We start from the raw sequence: 19,687 nt of genomic DNA, 5'->3' as shown, positions 1-19,687 counted from the left end.
CCTGCGCCGCTTCCGGATGGCAGATTGGAGGAGCCACATGGTATTATCAAACCAGCCCGACATGGCAGTACTGCTACTTACGGTCTGGGTAACATCCTGCGTATCGTGGATTTTCATGAGCCAACCGGCCACTCGCAGCCACACGCCCTTAAACAGAAACCTCGGTCCTTTTCCCTTGCAAACAAAAGTCACGTGCCCCACTTCTGGATGGCAGATATCAGGAGGCATTTTGTACTAACAAAAGCAGCCCAACTTTACACTGGTGCCACCCTGGGTCTGGGAAACATCCTACGTATCGTGGATTATGAGCAGCCAGCCGGCCACTCCCAGACTCAGGCCCGCAAACACAAACCACGGCACATTTCCCTGGCAAAAAATCTCTCCGGCCCCGCTTCTGGATGGCCGATTGCAGGAGCCACTTGGTAATATAAAACCAGCCCGACTTGGCACTGCTGCCACCTTGCCTCTTTGAACCATCCTGCGTATCATGGAGTTTCTAGATCCAGCCAGCGGCTCCCAGCCACAGGCCCCCAAACACAAACCAGAGCCCTTTTCCCTTGAAAACAAAACTCACCTGCCCCACTTCTGGATGGCAGATTGCAGGAGCCACTTGGTATTATAGAACCAGCCCGGCTTGGCACTGCTGCCACATTGGGTCTGGCAACCATCCTGCGTACTGGGGATTTTCAGATGCCAGGCGGCCACTACCAGCCACAGGCTCCCAAACAAAAACCAAGGCCCTTCTCCCTGGCAAAAAACACTCACCTGCCCTGCTTCTGGATGTCAAATTGCAGGGGCCACTTGATACTATCAAACCAGCCTGACTTGGCACTGGTGCCACTTTGGGTGTGGGAACCATCCTGCGTATCGTGGATTTTCAGAAGCCAGCCGGCCACTCCCAGCCAAAGGCCCCCTAACAAAAACTGCGGAGCTTTTCCCAGGAAAAGAAAACTCACCTTCTCCGCTTCACGATGGCAGTTTGCAGGAGCCTCGATGTAGTATCAAAGCAGCCCGACTTGGCACTGGTGGCAACTTAGGCCTGGGAACCATCCTGCGTAACGTGCATTTTCAGATGCCAGCCGGCCACTCCCAGCCACAGGCCCTCAAACAGAAACCATGGCCCTTTTCCCTGGCAAACAGAAGTCACATGCCCCGCTTCTGGATGGACGATTGCAGGAGCCACTTTCTACTATCAAACCAGCCCGACTTGGCACTGGTGCAACCTTGGGTCTTGGAACCATCCTGCGTATGGTGGATTTTCAGGAGCAAGCCCGCCACTCCCTGGCCCAGGCCGCCAAAAAAAAAAATCACGGCCCTTTTCCCTGGCAAAAAAAACTCACCTGCCCTGCTTCTGGAGGTACAATTGCAGGAGACACTTGGTACTATCAAAGCAGCCCAACTTGGCACTCGTGCCACCCTGGGTCACGTGACCATCCTCCGTATCGTGTATTTTCAGGAGCCAGCCGGCCAAGCCCAGCCACAGGCCCCCAAACACAAACCATGGCCCTTTTGCCTGGCAAACAAAACTCACCCGCCCCGCTTCTGGATGGCAGATTGCAGGAGCCACTTGGTATTATAGAACCAGCCCAGCTTGCCACTGCTGCCACATTGGGTCTGGCAACCATCCTGCGTACTGGGGATTTTCAGATGCCAGCCGGCCACTACCAGCCACAGGCCCCCAAACAAAAACCAAGGCCCTTCTCCCTGGCAAAAAACACTCACCTGCCCTGCTTCTGGATGTCAAATTGCAGGGGCCACTTGATACTATCAAACCCGCCCGACTTAGCACTGGTGCCACTTTGGGTGTGGGAACCATCCAGTGTATCGTGGATTTTCAGGATCCAGCCGGACACTTCCAGGCACAGGACCCCAAATCAAGACCTCGGCTCTTTTCCCTGTCAAAAAAACTCACCTGCCCCGCTTCTTGATGGCAGATTTCTGGAGCCACTTGGTAGTAACAAACAAGCCCGACTTGGCAGTGTTGCTACCTTGGGTCTGGGAACCATCCGACATATCGTAGATTTTCAGGAACCAGCCGGCCACTCCCAGCCAAAGGCCCCCTAACAAAAACTGCGGAGCTTTTCCCAGGAAAAGAAAACTCACCTTCTCCGCTTCACGATGGCAGTTTGCAGGAGCCTCGATGTAGTATCAAAGCAGCCCGACTTGGCACTGGTGGCAACTTAGGGCTGGGAACCACCCTGCGTTTCGTGCATTTTCAGATGCCAGCCGGCCACTCCCAGCCAAAGGCCCCCTAACAAAATCTGCGGAGCTTTTCCCAGGAAAAGAAAACTCACCTTCTCCGCTTCACGATGGGAGTTTGCAGGAGCCTCGATGTAGTATCAAAGCAGCCCGACTTGGCACTGGTGGCAACTTAGGGCTGGGAACCACCCTGCGTATCGTGCATTTTCAGATGCCAGCCGGCCACTCCCAGCCACAGGCCCTCAAACAAAAACCATGGCCCTTTTCCCTGGCAAACAGAAGTCACATGCCCCGCTTCTGGATGGACGATTGCAGGAGCCACTTGGTAGTAACGAACCAGCCCGACTTGGCAGTGTTGCCACCTTGGGTCTTTGAACCATCCTGGATATCAAAGAATTTCAGGATGCAGCCGGCACTCTCGCGCCCTGGCCGCCAAACACAAACCTCGGTCCTTTTCCCTGGCAAACAAAACTCACCTGCCCCACTTCCGGCTGGCAGATTGCAGGAGCCACTTGGTATTATCAAACCAGCCTGACTTGGCAGTATTGCTTCCTCGGGTCTGGGAAACATCCTGCGTATCGTGGATTTTCATGAGCCAGCAGGCCACTCCCAGCCACACGCCCTTAAACACAAACCTCGGTCCTTTTCCCTTCCAAACGAAACTCACCTTCCCCGCTTCTGGATGGCAGATTGCAGGAGACACTTGGCACAATAAAACCAGACCAACTTGGCACTGCTGCCACCTTGGGTCTGGGAAACATACTGCATATAGTTGATTTTCAGGTACCAGCCAGACATTCCTGGCCACAGGACTCAAAACACAAACCTCGGCTCTTTTCCCTGGCAAACAAAACTCACCTGCCCCACTTCTGGATAGCAGATTGAAGGAGCCACTTTGCAATGTCACCCAGCCCCACTAGTCAATGTTTGCACCTTGAGTCTGAGAACCATCCTGCATATCAATGAATTTCAGGAGCCAGCCAGCCACTCTCTGCCACAGGCACCCATACACAAACCTCGGCCCTTTTCCCTGGCAAACAAAACTCACCTGCCCCTCTTCGGGAATGCAGATTGCAGGAGCCACGTTGTACTATCAAACCAGCCTGACTTGGCCCTGGAGGCACCGTGGGTCTCGCAACCAACCGGCCTATCTTTGATTTTCAGAAGCCTGCCGGCCACTCCCAGCCACAGGCACCCAAACACAAACCACGGCCCTTCTCCGTGGCAAAAAACACTCAGCTGACGTGCTTCTGCATGGCTGATTGCAGGAGCCACTCGGTACTATCAAACCAGCCCTACTTGGCAGTGGTGCCACCTTGGGTCTGGGAACCATCCTGTGTATCGTGGATTTTCAGGAGCCAACTGTACACTCCCAGCCACAGGCCCCCAAACACAAACCACAGCACTTTTCCCTGGCAAACAAAACTGACCTGCCCCGCTTCTGGAGGGCAGATTGCAGGAGCCAAATATTACTATCAAACCAGCCTGACTTGGAACTGGTGCCACCCTGGGTCTGGGTACCATATTGCACATTAATGAATTTCAGGAGCCAGCCGGCTCTCTCAGCCACAGGCCCCCAAACACAAACCACGGCCCATTTCCCTGGAAAGCAAAATTAACCTGCGCCGCTTCCGGATGGCAGATTGGAGGAGCCACATGGTATTATCAAACCAGCCCGACATGGCAGTACTGCTACTTACGGTCTGGGTAACATCCTGCGTATCGTGGATTTTCATGAGCCAACCGGCCACTCACAGCCACACGCCCTTAAACAGAAACCTCGGTCCTTTTCCCTTGCAAACAAAAGTCACGTGCCCCACTTCTGGATGGCAGATATCAGGAGGCATTTTGTACTAACAAAAGCAGCCCAACTTTACACTGGTGCCACCCTGGGTCTGGGAAACATCCTACGTATCGTGGATTATGAGGAGCCAGCCGGCCACTCCCAGACTCAGGCCCGCAAACAAAAACCACGGCACATTTCCCTGGCAAAAAAACTCTCCGGCCCCGCTTCTGGATGGCCGATTGCAGGAGCCACTTGGTAATATAAAACCAGCCCGACTTGGCACTGCTGCCACCTTGCCTCTTTGAACCATCCTGCGTATCATGGAGTTTCTAGATCCAGCCGGCGGCTCCCAGCCACAGGCCCCCAAACACAAACCAGAGCCCTTTTCCCTTGAAAACAAAACTCACCTGCCCCACTTCTGGATGGCAGATTGCAGGAGCCACTTGGTATTATAGAACCAGCCCAGCTTGCCACTGCTGCCACATTGGGTCTGGCAACCATCCTGCATATCGTGGATTTTTAAAAACCAGTCAGCCACTCCCAGCCACAGGCCCCCAAACAAAAACCAAGGCCCTTCTCCCTGGCAAAAAACACTCACCTGCCCTGCTTCTGGATGTCAAATTGCAGGGGCCACTTGATACCATCAAATCAGCCTGACTTGGCACTGGTGCCACTTTGGGTGTGGGAACCATCCTGCGTATCGTGGATTTTCAGGAGCCAGCCGGCCACTCTCAGCCAAAGGCCCCCTAACAAAAACTGCGGAGCTTTTCCCAGGAAAAGAAAACTCACCTTCTCCGCTTCACGATGGCAGTTTGCAGGAGCCTCGATGTAGTATCAAAGCAGCCCGACTTGGCACTGGTGGCAACTTAGGCCTGGGAACCATCCTGCGTAACGTGCATTTTCAGATGCCAGCCGGCCACTCCCAGCCACAGGCCCTCAAACAGAAACCATGGCCCTTTTCCCTGGCAAACAGAAGTCACATGCCCCGCTTCTGGATGGACGATTGCAGGAGCAACTTTCTACTATCAAACCAGCCCGACTTGGCACTGGTGCAACCTTGGGTCTTGGAACCATCCTGCGTATGGTGGATTTTCAGGAGCCAGCTGGCCACTCCAAGCCACAGGCGCCCAAACACAAAACACAGCCATTTTCCCTTGCTAAGAAAAGTGACCTGCCCAACCCCCGGATGACAGATTGCAGGAGCCACTTTCTATTATCAAACCACCCCGATGTGGCACTGGTAGCACCTTGGGTCTGGGAACCATTCTGTGTGTCATGGATTTTCAGGAGCGAGCCCGCCACTCCCTGGCCCAGGCCGCCAAAAAAAAAAATCACGGCCCTTTTCCCTGGCAAAAAAAACTCACCTGCCCTGCTTCTGGAGGTACAATTGCAGGAGACACTTGGTACTATCAAAGCAGCCCAACTTGGCACTCGTGCCACCCTGGGTCACGTGACCATCCTCCGTATCGTGTATTTTCAGGAGCCAGCCGGCCAAGCCCAGCCACAGGCCCCCAAACACAAACCATGGCCCTTTTGCCTGGCAAACAAAACTCACCCGCCCCGCTTCTGGATGGCAGATTGCAGGAGCCACTTGGTATTATCAAACCAGCCTGACTTGGCAGTATTGCTTCCTCGGGTCTGGGAAACATCCTGTGTATCGTGTATTTTCAGGAGCCAGCCGGCCAAGCCCAGCCACAGGCCGCCAAACACAAACCATGGCCCTTTTGCCTGGCAAACAAAACTCACCTGCCCCACTTCCGCCTGGCAGATTGCAGGAGCCACTTGGTATTATCAAACCAGCCTGACTTGGCAGTATTGCTTCCTTGGGTCTGGGAAACATCCTGCGTATCGTGGATTTTCATGAGCCAGCCGGCCACTCCCAGCCACAGTCCCCCAAACAAAGACCAAGGCCCTTCTCCCTGGCAAAAAACACTCACCTGCCCCGCTTCTTGATGGCAGATTTCTGGAGCCACTTGGTAGTAACAAACAAGCCCGACTTGGCAGTGTTGCTACCTTGGGTCTGGGAACCATCCGACATATCGTAGATTTTCAGGAGCCAGCCCGACACTCCCAGCCAAAGGCCCCCTAACAAAAACTGCGGAGCTTTTCCCAGGAAAAGAAAACTCACCTTCTCCGCTTCACGATGGCAGTTTGCAGGAGCCTCGATGTAGTATCAAAGCAGCCCGACTTGGCACTGGTGGCAACTTAGGGCTGGGAACCACCCTGCGTATCGTGCATTTTCAGATGCCAGCCGGCCACTCCCAGCCACAGGCCCTCAAACAAAAACCATGGCCCTTTTCCCTGGCAAACAGAAGTCACATGCCCCGCTTCGGGAATGCAGATTGCAGGAGCCACGTTGTACTATCAAACCAGCCTGACTTGGCCCTGGAGGCACCGTGGGTCTCGCAACCAACCGGCCTATCTTTGATTTTCAGAAGCCTGCCGGCCACTCCCAGCCACAGGCACCCAAACACAAACCACGGCCCTTCTCCATGGCAAACAAAACTGACCTGCCCCGCTTCTGGAGGGCAGATTGCAGGAGCCAAATATTACTATCAAACCAGCCTGACTTGGAACTGGTGCCACCCTGGGTCTGGGTACCATATTGCACATTAATGAATTTCAGGAGCTAGCCGGCTCTCTCAGCCACAGGCCCCCAAACACAAACCACGGCCCATTTCCCTGGAAAGCAAAATTAACCTGTGCCGCTTCCGGATAGCAGATTGGAGGAGCCACATGGTATTATCAAACCAGCCCGACATGGCAGTACTGCTACTTACGGTCTGGGTAACATCCTGCGTATTGTGGATTTTCATGAGCCAACCGGCCACTCGCAGCCACACGCCCTTAAACAGAAACCTCGGTCCTTTTCCCTTGTAAACAAAAGTCACGTGCCCCACTTCTGGATGGCAGATATCAGGAGGCATTTTGTACTAACAAAAGCAGCCCAACTTTACACTGGTGCCACCCTGGGTCTGCGAAACATCCTACGTATCGTGCATTATGAGGAGCCAGCCGGCCACTCCCAGACTCAGGCCCGCAAACACAAACCACGGCACATTTCCCTGGCAAAAAAACTCTCCGGCCCCGCTTCTGGATGGCCGATTGCAGGAGCCACTTGGTAATATAAAACCAGCCCGACTTGGCACTGCTGCCACCTTGCGTCTTTGAACCATCCTGCGTATCATGGAGTTTCTGGATCCAGCCGGCGGCCACTCCCAGCCACAGGCCCCCAAACACAAACCAGAGCCCTTTTCCCTTGAAAACAAAACTCACCTGCCCTACTTCTGGATTGCAGATTGCAGGAGTCACTTGGTAGTAACAAACCAGCCCGACTTTGTAGTGTTTCCACCTTGGGTCTGGGAGCCATCCTGCATATCAAAGAATTTCAAGAGCCAGCCGGCCACTCCCGGCCACCGGCACACAAACACAAACGACGGCCTTTTCTGTGGCAAACAAAACTCACCTGCCCCACTTCAGAATGGCAAATTGCAGGAACCACTTGGCACTAACCATCAGCCCGACTTGGCATTGCTGGCACCTTGGATCTGGGAAAAATCCTGCGTATCGTGGATTTTCAGGTGCCAGCAGGCCACTCCCGGCAACAGGCCCCAAACACAAACCACGGCATATTTCCTTGGCAAACAACAGTCACCTGCTCCTTTCTGCATGGCAGATTTCAGGAGCCACTTGATACTATCAAACCAGCCCGACTTGGAACTGGCACCACCCTGGGTCTGGGTACGATCCTGCATAATAATAAATTTCAGGAGCCTACCGGCACTTTCAGCCACAGGCACCCAAAAAAAGTACACAGCCCTTTTCACTGGAAAAAAAAATTCACCTGCCTTCCTCTGGATGGCTGATTACAGGAGCCACTTTCTATTATCAAACCACCCCGATGCGGCACCGGTGCCAACTTGGGTCTGGGAACTCTCCTGCGTATCGTGGATTTTCAGATGCCAGCCGGCCACTTCCTGCTACAGGCCCTCAAACAAAAACCATTGAGCTTTTCCCTGGCAAACAGAATTCACATGCCCCGCTTCTCGATGGACGATTGCAGGGGCCAGTTTCTACTATCAAACCAGCCCGACTTGGCACTGGTGCAAACTTGGGTCTGGGAACCATCCTGCGTATTGCGGATTTTCAGGAGCCAGCCGGCCACTCCAAGCCACAGGCGCCCAAACACATAACACAGCTCTTTTCCCTGGCATACAAAACTGACCTGCCCCGCTTCTGGGTGGCAGATTGCAGGAGCTAATTGGAATTATCAAACCGGCATGATTTGACACTGGTACCCCCTTGGGTCTGGGGACCATCCTGCATATCGTGGATTTTCAGATGCCAGCCGGCCACTCCCACCCACAGGCCCCGAAGCAAAAACCAAGGTCCTTTTCCCCGGCAAGAAACACTCATTTTCCCTGCTTCTGGATGTCAAATTGCAGGAGCCACTTGATACTATCAAACCAGCCCGACTTGGCACTGGTGCAACCTTGGGTCTGGGAACCATCCTGCGTATTCTGGATTTTTAGGAGCCAGCCGGCCACTCCAAGCCACAGGCGCCCAAACACAAAACACAGCCCTTTTCCCTGGCAAACGAAACTCACCTTCCCCGCTTCTGGAGGGCAGATTGCAGGAGCCAAATATTACTATCAAACCAGCCTGACTTGGAACTGGTGCCACCCTGGGTCTGGGTACCATATTGCACATTAATGAATTTCAGGAGCCAGCCGGCTCTCTCAGCCACAGGCCCCCAAACACAAACCACGGCCCATTTCCCTGGAAAGCAAAATTAACCTGCGCCGCTTCCGGGTGGCAGATTGGAGGAGCCACTTGGCATTATCAAACCAGCCCGACATGGCAATACTGCTATTTACGGTCTGGGTAACATCCTGCGTATTGTGGATTTTCATGAGCCAACTGGCCACTCGCAGCCACACGCCCTTAAACAGAAACCTCGGTCCTTTTCCCTTGTAAACAAAACTCATGTGCCCCACTTCTGGATGGCAGATATCAGGAGGCATTTTGTACTAACAAAAGCAGCCCAACTTTACACTGGTGCCACCCTGGGTCTGGGAAACATCCTACGTATCGTAGATTATGAGGAGCCAGCTGGCCACTCCCAGCCTCAGGCCCGCAAACACAAACCACGGCCCTTCTCCCTGGCAAAAAATCTCACCAGCCCCACTTCTGGATGGCAGATGGCAGGAGCCACATACCAAAGCCAAACAAGCCCGTCTGGGCAGTGTTTTCAACTTGGGTCTGGGAAACATGCTGCATATCAATGAATTTCAGGAGCCAGCCGGCCACTCCGAGGCCCAGGCCGCCAAACAAAAACCACGGCCATTTTCCTTGGCAAAAAAAACTCACCTGCCCTGCTTCTGGAGGTACAATTGCAGGAGACACTTAGTACTATCAAAGCAGCCCAACTTGGCACTGGTGCCATCCGGGGTCAGGTTACCATCCTCCATATCGTATATTTTCAGGAGCCAGCCGGCCAAGCCCAGCCACAAGCCCCCCAAACACAAACCATGGACCTTTTGCCTGGCAAACAAAACTCACCTGCCCCGCTTGTGGATGGCAGATTGCATGAGCCACTTGGTATTATAGAACCAGCCCGGCTTGGCACTGCTGCCACATTGGGTCTGGCAACCATCCTGCGTACTGGGGATTTTCAGATGCCAGTCGGCCACTTCCCGCCACAGGCCCCCCAAAAAAATTAGAGGCCCTTTTCCCTGGCAAAAAACACTCATTTTCCCTGCTTCTGGATGTCAAATTGCTGGAGCCACCTGATACTATCAAACTAGCCTGACTTGGAACTGGTGCCACTTTGGGTGTGGGAACCATCCTGCATATGGTGGATTTTCAGGAGCCAGCCGGCCAAGCCCAGCCATAGGCCCCCAAACAAAACCCATGGCTGTTTTCCCTGGCAAACAAAATTCACCTTCCCCACTTCTGGATGGCCAATTGCAGGAGCCACTTGGTAATATAAAACCAGCCCGACTTGGCACTGCTGCCACCTTGCGTCTTTGAACCATCCTGCGTATCGTGGAGTTTCCGGATCCAGCTAGCGGCTCCCAGCCACAGGCCCCAAAACACAAGCCAGAGTCCTTTCCCTTGAAAACAAAACTCACCTGCCCCACTTCTGGATTGCAGATTGCAGGAGTCACTTGGTAGTAACAAACCAGCCCGACTGCGTAGTGTTGCCACCTTGGGTCTGGGAGCCATCCTGCATATCAAAGAATTTCAAGAGCCAGCCAGCCACTCCCGGCCACTGGCACACAAACACAAATGATAGCCCTTTTCTGTGGCAAACAAAACTCACCTGCCCCGCTTCAGGATGGCAAATTGCAGGAACTACTTGGCACTAACCATCAGCCCGACTTGATACTGCTGGCACATTGGGTCTGGGAACCCTCCTGCGTATCGTGGATTTTCAGGAGCCAGCCAGCCACTCCTGGCCACAGACCCCCAAACACAAACCATGGTCCTTTTCCCTGGCAAACAAAACTCAGCTGCCCGGCTTCTGGATGGCAGATTGCAGGAGCTAATTGGAACTATGAAACTGGCATGATTTGACACTGGTACCACCTTAGGTCTGGGGACCATCCTGCATATCATGGATTTTCAGAAGCCAGCCGGCCACTTCCAGCCACAGGCCCCCAAACAAAAACCAAGGCCCTGATCCCTGGCAAGAAATACTCACCTGCACCTGCTTCTGGATGTCAAATTGCAGGAGCCACTTGATACTATCAAACCAGCCCGACTTGGCACTGGTGCCGCTATGGGTCTGGGAAACATCCTGTGTATCGTGGATTTTCATGAGCCAGCCGGCCACTCTCTTAAACACAAACACTCCCAGCCAGATGCCCTTAAACACAAACCTCGGTCCGTTTCCCTTCCAAACGAAACTCACCTTCCCCGCTTCTGGATGGCAGATTGCAGGAGACACTTGGCACAATAAAACCAGACCAACTTGGCACTGCTGTCACCTTGGGTCTGGGAAACATACTGCGTATCGTTGATTTTCAGGTACGAGCCGGACATTCCCGGCCACAGGACTCAAAACACAAACCTCGGCTCATTTCCCTAGCAAACAAAACTCACCTGCCCCTCTTCGGGAATGCAGATTGCCGAAGCCACGTAGTACTATCAAACCAGGCTGACTTGGCCCTGGACGCACCGTGGGTCTCGGAACCAACCGGCCTATTTTTGATTTTCAGAAGCCTGCCGGCCACTCCCAGCCACAGGCCCCCAAACACAAACCACGGCCCTTCTCCATGGCAAAAAACACTCATCTGCCCTGCTTCTGCATGGCTGATTGTAGGGGCCACTTGGTAATATAAAACTAGTCCGACTTGGCACTGCTGCCACCTTGGGTCTTTGAACCATCCTGCGTATCGTGGAGTTTCCGGATCCAGACGGCGGCTCCCAGCCACAGGCCTCCAAACACAAACCAGAGCCCTTTTCCCTTGAAAACAAAACTCACCTGCCCCACTTCTGGATTGCAGATTGCAGGAGTCACTTGGTAGTAACAAACCAGCCCGACTTTGTAATGTTTCCACCTTGGGTCTGGGAGCCATCCTGCATATCAAAGAATTTCAAGAGCCAGCCGGCCACTCCCGGCCACCGGCACACAAACACAAACGACGGCCTTTTCTGTGGCAAACAAAACTCACCTGCCCCACTTCAGGATGGCAAATTGCAGGAACCACTAGGCACTAACCATCAGCCCGACTTGGCATTGCTGGCACCTTGGATCTGGGAAAAATCCTGCGTATCGTGGATTTTCAGGTGCCAGCAGGCCACTCCCGGCAACAGGCCCCAAACACAAACCACGGCATATTTCCTTGGCAAACAACAGTCACCTGCTCCTTTCTGCATGGCAGATTTCAGGAGCCACTTGATACTATCAAACCAGCCCGACTTGGAACTGGCACCACCCTGGGTCTGGGTACGATCCTGCATAATAATAAATTTCAGGAGCCTACCGGCACTTTCAGCCACAGGCACCCAAAAAAAGTACACGGCCCTTTTCACTGGAAAAAAAAATTCACCTGCCTTCCTCTGGATGGCTGATTACAGGAGCCACTTTCTATTATCAAACCACCCCGATGCGGCACCGGTGCCAACTTGGGTCTGGGAACTCTCCTGCGTATCGTGGATTTTCAGATGCCAGCCGGCCACTTCCTGCTACAGGCCCTCAAACAAAAACCATTGAGCTTTTCCCTGGCAAACAGAATTCACATGCCCCGCTTCTCGATGGACGATTGCAGGGGCCAGTTTCTACTATCAAACCAGCCCGACTTGGCACTGGTGCAAACTTGGGTCTGGGAACCATCCTGCGTATTGTGGATTTTCAGAAGCCAGCCGGCCACTCCAAGCCACAGGCGCCCAAACACATAACACAGCCCTTTTCCCTGGCATACAAAACTGACCTGCCCCGCTTCTGGATGGCAGATTGCAGGAGCTAATTGGAATTATCAAACCGGCATGATTTGACACTGGTACCCCCTTGGGTCTGGGGACCATCCTGCATATCGTGGATTTTCAGATGCCAGCCGGCCTCTCCCACCCACAGGCCCCGAAGCAAAAACCAAGGTCCTTTTCCCCGGCAAGAAACACTCATTTTCCCTGCTTCTGGATGTCAAATTGCAGAAGCCACTTGATACTATCAAACCAGCCCGACTTGGCACTGGTGCAACCTTGGGTCTGGGAACCATCCTGCGTATTCTGGATTTTTAGGAGCCAGCCGGCCACTCCAAGCCACAGGCGCCCAAACACAAAACACAGCCCTTTTCCCTGGCAAACGAAACTCACCTTCCCCGCTTCTGGAGGGCAGATTGCAGGAGCCAAATATTACTATCAAACCAGCCTGACTTGGAACTGGTGCCACCCTGGGTCTGGGTACCATATTGCACATTAATGAATTTCAGGAGCCAGCCGGCTCTCTAAGCCAAAGGCCCCCAAACACAAACCACGGCCCATTTCCCTGGAAAGCAAAATTAACCTGCGCCGCTTCCGGGTGGCAGATTGGAGGAGCCACTTGGCATTATCAAACCAGCCCGACATGGCAATACTGCTATTTACGGTCTGGGTAACATCCTGCGTATCGTGGATTTTCATGAGCCAACCGGCCACTCGCAGCCACACGCCCTTAAACAGAAACCTCGGTCCTTTTCCCTTGTAAACAAAACTCATGTGCCCCACTTCTGGATGGCAGATATCAGGAGGCATTTTGTACTAACAAAACCAGACCAACTTTACACTGGTGCCACCCTGGGTCTGGGAAACATCCTACGTATCGTGGATTATGAAGAGCCAGCCAGACACTCCCAGCCTCAGGCCCGCAAACACAAACCACGGCCCTTCTCCCTGGCAAAAAATCTCACCAGCCCCACTTCTGCATGGCAGATTGCAGGAGCCACATACCAAAGCCAAACCAGCCCATCTGGGCAGTGTTGTCAACTTGGGTCTGGGAAACATGCTGCATATCAATGAATTTCAGGAGCCAGCCAGCCACTCTCTGCCACAGGCCCCCAAACAGAAACCTCAGTCCTTTTCCCTTGCAAACAAAACTCATGTGCCCCACTTCTGGATGGCAGATATCAGGACGCATTGTGTACTAACAAAACCAGCCCAACTTTACACTGGTGCCACACTGGATCTGGGAAACATCTTACGTATCGTGGATTATGAGGAGCCAGCCGGCCACTCCCAGCCTCAGGCCCGCAAACACAAACCACGGCCCTTCTCCCTGGCAAAAAATCTCACCAGCCCCACTTCTGCATGGCAGATTGCAGGAGCCACATACCAAAGCCAAACAAGCCCGTCTGGGCAGTGTTGTCAACTTGGGTCTGGGAAACATCGTGCATATCAATGAATTTCAGGAGCCAGCCAGCCAATCTCTGCCACACGCCCCCAAACACAAACCTCGGCATTTCTCCCTTGCAAACAAAACTCAACTGCCCCGCTTCTGGATGGCAGATTGCAGGAGCCACTTGGTATTATAGAACCAGCCCGGCTTGGCACTGCAGCCACATTGGGTCTGGCAACCATCCTGTGAATTGGGGATTTTCAGGAGCCAGCTGGCCACTCCCAGGCCCAGGCCGCCAAACAAAAACCACGGCCATTTTCCCTGGCAAAAAACACTCACCTGCCCTGCTTCTGGAGGTACAATTGCAGGAGACACTTGGTACTATCAAAGCAGCCCAACTTGGCACTCGTGCCACCCGGGGTCAGGTTACCATCCTCCATATCGTGTATTTTCAGGAGCCAGTCGGCCAAGCCCAGCCATAGGCCCCGAAACACAAACCATGGCCCTTTTGCCTGGCAAACAAAACTCACATGCCCCGCTTCTGGATGGCAGATTGCAGGAGCCACTTGGTATTATAGAACCAGCCCGGCTTGGCACTGCTGCCACATTGGGTCTGGCAACCATCCTGCGTACTGGGGATTTTCAGGAGCCAGCCGGCGGCACCCAGCCACAGGCCCCAAAACACAAACCAGTGTCCTTTCCCTTGAAAACAAAACTCACCTGCCCCACTTCTGGATTGCAGATTGCAGGAGTCACTTAGTAGTAACAAACCAGACCGACTTCGTAGTGTTGCCACCTTGGGTCTGGGAGCCATCCTGCATATCAAAGAATTTCAAGAGCCAGCCGGCCACTCCCGTCCACTGGCACACAAACACAAACGACGGCCCTTTTCTGTGGCAAACAAAACTCACCTGCCCCGCTTCAGGATGGCAAATTGCAGGAACCACTTGGCACTAACCATCAGCCCGACTTGATACTGCTGGCACCTTGGGTCTGGGAACCATCCTGCGCATTGTGGATTTTCAGGTGCCAGCCGGCCACTCCCGGCCAAAGGCCCCCAAACACAAACCACGGCCTATTTCCTTGGCAAACCACTGTCACCTGCTCCTTTCTGCATGGCAGATTTCAGGAGCCACTTGATACTATCAAACCAGCCCGACTTGGAACTGGTGCTGCCCTGGGTCTGGGTACGATCCTGCATAATAATACATTTCAGGAGCCTACCGGCACTTTCAGCACAGGCACCCAAAAACCCCCTGGCCCTTTTCACTGGAAAAAAAATAAACACCTGCCCCGCTTCTGGATGGCTGATTACAGGAGCCACTTTCTATTATCAAACCACCCCAATGTGGCACTGGTGCCAACTTGGGTCTGGGAAACATCCTGCATATCGTGGATCTTCCGATGCCAGCCGGCCACTCCAAGCCACAGGCCACCAAACACAAACGATGGCCGTTTTCCCAGGCAAAAAACACTCACCTGCCCTGCTTCTGGAGGTACAATTGCAGGAGACACTTGGTACTATCAAAGCATCCCAACTTGGCACTGGTGCCTCCTGGGGTCAGGTTACCATCCTCTGTATCGTATAATTTCAGGAGTCAGCCGGCCAAGCCCAGCCACAGGCCCCCAAACACAAACCACGGGCCTTTTGCCTGGCAAACAGAAGTCACCTGCCCCGCTTCTGGAAGGACGATTACAAGGGCAACTTTCTACTAGCAAACCAGCCCGTCTTGGCACTTATGCAACCTTGGGTCTGGTAACCATCCTACGTATTGGGGATTTTCAGGAGCCAGCTGGCCACTCCAAGCCACAGGTGCCCAAACACAAAACACAGGTCTTTTCCCTGGCAAAAAACACTCACCTGCCCTGCTTCTGGAGGTACAATTGCAGGAGACACTTGGTACTATCAAAGCAGCCCAACTTGGCACTCGTGCCACCCGGGGTCAGGTTACCATCCTCCGTATCGTGTATTTTCAGGAGCCAGCCGGCCAAGCCCAGCCACAGGCCCCGAAACACAAACCATGGCCCTTTTGCCTGGCAAACAAAACTCAACTGCCCCGCTTCTGGATTGCACATTGCAGGAGCCACTTGGTATTATAGAACCAGCCCGGCTTGGCACTGCTGCCACATTGGGTCTGGAAACCATCCTGCGTATTGGGGATTTTCAGGAGCCAGCCGGCCACTCCCGGCCACAGGCCCCCAAAAACAAACCATGGCTTTTTTCCCCGGCAAACAAAACTCAGCTGCCCGGCTTCTGGATGGCAGATTGCAGGAGCTAATTGGAACTATCAAACCAGCCTGACTTGGCACTGGTGCAACCTTGGGTCTGGGAACCATTCTGCGTATTGTGGATTTTCAGGAGCCAGCCGGCCACTCCACGGCACAGGCGCCCAAACACAAAACACAGCCCTTTTCCCTGGCAAACAAAACTGACCTGCCCCACTTCTGGAGGGCAGATTGCAGGAGCCAAATATTACTATCAAACCAGCCTGACTTGGAACTGGTGCCACCCTGGGTCTGGGTACCATATTGCACATTAATGAATTTCAGGAGCCAGCCGGCTCTCTCAGCCACAGGCCCCCAAACACAAACCACGGCCCATTTCCCTGGAAAGCAAAATTAACCTGCGCCGCTTCCGGGTGGCAGATTGGAGGAGCCACTTGGCATTATGAAACCAGGTCGACATGGCAATACTGTTACTTACGGTCTGGGTAACATCCTGCGTATTGTGGATTTTCATGAGCCAACCGGCCACTCGCAGCCACACGCCCTTAAACAGAAACCTCGGTCCTTTTCCCTTGTAAACAAAACTCATGTGCCCCACTTCTGGATGGCAGATATCAGGAGGCATTTTGTACTAACAAAACCAGACCAACTTTACACTGGTGCCACACTGGATCTGGGAAACATCCTACGTATCGTGGATTATGAGCAGCCAGCCGGCCACTCCCAGCCTCAGGCCCGCAAACACAAACCACGGCCCTTCTCCCTGGCAAAAAATCTCACCAGCCCCACTTCTGGATGGCAGATGGCAGGAGCCACATACCAAAGCCAAACAAGCCCGTCTGGGCAGTGTTGTCAACTTGGGTCTGGGAAACATGCTGCATATCAATGAATTTCAGGAGCCAGCCAGCCACTCTCTGCCACAGGCCCCCAAACACAAACCTCGGTCCTTTTCACTTGCAAACAAAACTCATGTGCCCCACTTCTGGATGGCAGATTTCAGGGCGCATTGTGTACTAACAAAAGCAGCCCAACTTTACACTGGTGCCACACTGGGTCTGGGAAACATCCTACGTATCGTGGATTATGAGGAGCCAGCTGGCCACTCCTAGCCTCAGGCCCGCAATCACAAACCACGGCCCTTCTCCCTGGCAAAAAATCTCACCAGCCCCACTTCTGCATGGCAGATGGCAGGAGCCACGTACCAAAGCCAAACAAGCCCGTCTGGGCAGTGTTGTCAACTTGGGTCTGAGAAACATCGTGCATATCAATGAATTTCAGGAGCCAGCCAGCCACTCTCTGCCACACGCCCCCAAACACAAACCTCGGCATTTCTCCCTTGCAAACAAAACTCAACTGCCCCGCTTCTGGATGGCAGATTGCAGGAGCCACTTGGTATTATACAACCAGCCCGGCTTGGCACTGCTGCCACATTGGGTCTGGCAACCATCCTGCGTATTGGGGATTTTCAGGAGCCAGCCGGCCACTCCCGGTCACCGACCCCCAAACACAAACCATGGCCGTTTTCCCTGGCAAACGAAACTCAGCTGCCCGGCTTCTGGATGGCAGATTGCAGGAGCTAATTGGAACTATCAAACCGGCATGATTTGACACTGGTACCAACTTGGGTCTGGGGACCATCCTGCATATTGTGGATTTTCAGATGCCAGCCGGCCACTCCCCGCCACAGGCCCCCAAAAAAAATTAGAGGCCCTTTTCCCTGGCAAAAACCACTCATTTTCCCTGCTTCTGGATGTCAAATTGCTGGAGCCACCTGATACTATCAAACTAGCCTGACTTGGAACTGGTGCCACTTTGGGTGTGCGAACCATCCTGCGTATCGTGGATTTTCAGGAGCCAGCCGGCCAGGCCCAGCCATAGGCTTCCAAACAAAACCCATGGCTGTTTTCCCTGGCAAACAAAACTCACATGCCCCGCTTCTGCATGGCCGATTGCAGGAGCCACTTGGTAATATAAAACCAGCCCGACTTGGCACTGCTGCCACTTTGGGTCTTTGAACCACCCTGCGTATCGTGGAGTTTCCGGATCCAGCCGGCGGCTCCCAGCCACAGGCCCCAAAACACAAACCAGTGTCCTTTCCCTTGAAAACAAAACTCACCTGCCCCACTTCTGGATTGCAGATTGCAGGAGTCACTTAGTAGTAACAAACCAGACCGACTTCGTAGTGTTGCCACCTTGGGTCTGGGAGCCATCCGGCATATCAAAGAATTTCAAGAGCCAGCCGGCCACTCCCGTCCACTGGCACACAAACACAAACGACGGCCCTTTTCTGTGGCAAACAAAACTCACCTGCCCCACTTCAGGATGGCGAATTGCAGGAACCACTTGGCACTAACCATCAGACCGACTTGGCACTGCTGGCACCTTGGGTCTGGGAACCATCCTGCGCATTGTGGATTTTCAGGTGCCAGCCGGCCACTCCCTGCCAAAGGCCCCCAAACACAAACCACGGCCTATTTCCTTGGCAAACCACTGTCACCTGCTCCTTTCTGCATGGCAGATTTCAGGAGCCACTTGATACTATCAAACCAGCCCGACTTGGAACTGGTGCTGCCCTGGGTCTGGGTACGATCCTGCATAATAATAAATTTCAGGAGCCTACCGGCACTTTCAGCACAAGCACCCAAAAAAACCCCTGGCCCTTTTCACTGGAAAAAAAAAAAAACACCTGCCCGGCTTCTGGATGGCTGATTACAGGAGCCACTTTCTATTATCAAACCACCCCAATGTGGCACTGGTGCCAACTTGGGTCTGGGAACCATCCTGCGTATTGGGGATTTTCAGGAGCCAGCCAGCCATTCCCGGCCACAGACCCCCAAACACAAACCATGGCTGTTTTCCCCGGCAAACAAAACTCAGCTGCCCGGCTTCTGGATGGCAGATTGCAGGAGCTAATTGGAACTATCAAACCGGCATGATTTGACACTTGTACCACCTTGGGTGTGGGAACCATCCTGCATATCGTGGATTTTCAGAAGCCAGCCGGCCACTCCCAGCCACAGGCCCCCAAACAAAAACCAAGGTCCTTTTCCCTGGCAAGAAACACTCATTTTCCCTGCTTCTGGATGTCAAATTGCAGGAGCCACTTGATACTATCAAACCAGCCCGACTTGGCACTGGTGACGCTATGGGTCTGGGAACCATCCTGCGTATTGGGGATTTTCATGAGCCAGCCGGCCACTGCTTTAACACAAACACTCCCAGCCAGACGCCCTTAAACACAAACCTCGGTCCTTTTCCCTTCCAAACGAAACTCAGCTTCCCTGCTGCTGGATGGCAGATTGCAGGAGACACTTGGCAAAATAAAACCAGACCAACTTGGCACTGCTGTCACCTTGGGTCTGGGAAACATACTGCGTATCTTTGATTTTCAGGTACCAGCCAGATATTCCCGGCCACAGGACTCAAAACACAAACCTCGGCTCTTTTCCCTGGCAATCAAAGCTCACCTGCCCCACTTCTGGATAGCAGATTGAAAGAGCCACTTCACAATGTCACCCAGCCTGACTAGGCAATGTTTCCACCTTGATTCCGAGAACCATCCCGCATATCAAGGAATTTCAGGAGCCAGCCAGCCACTCTCTGCCACAGGCACCCATACACAAACCTCGGCCCTTTTCCCTGGCAAACAAAACTCACCT

Source organism: Ammospiza caudacuta, chromosome Z (assembly GCF_027887145.1).
Source record: "Ammospiza caudacuta isolate bAmmCau1 chromosome Z, bAmmCau1.pri, whole genome shotgun sequence".
NCBI classification, from domain to species: domain Eukaryota; kingdom Metazoa; phylum Chordata; class Aves; order Passeriformes; family Passerellidae; genus Ammospiza; species Ammospiza caudacuta.
This window is presented reverse-complemented; position numbering follows the sequence as displayed.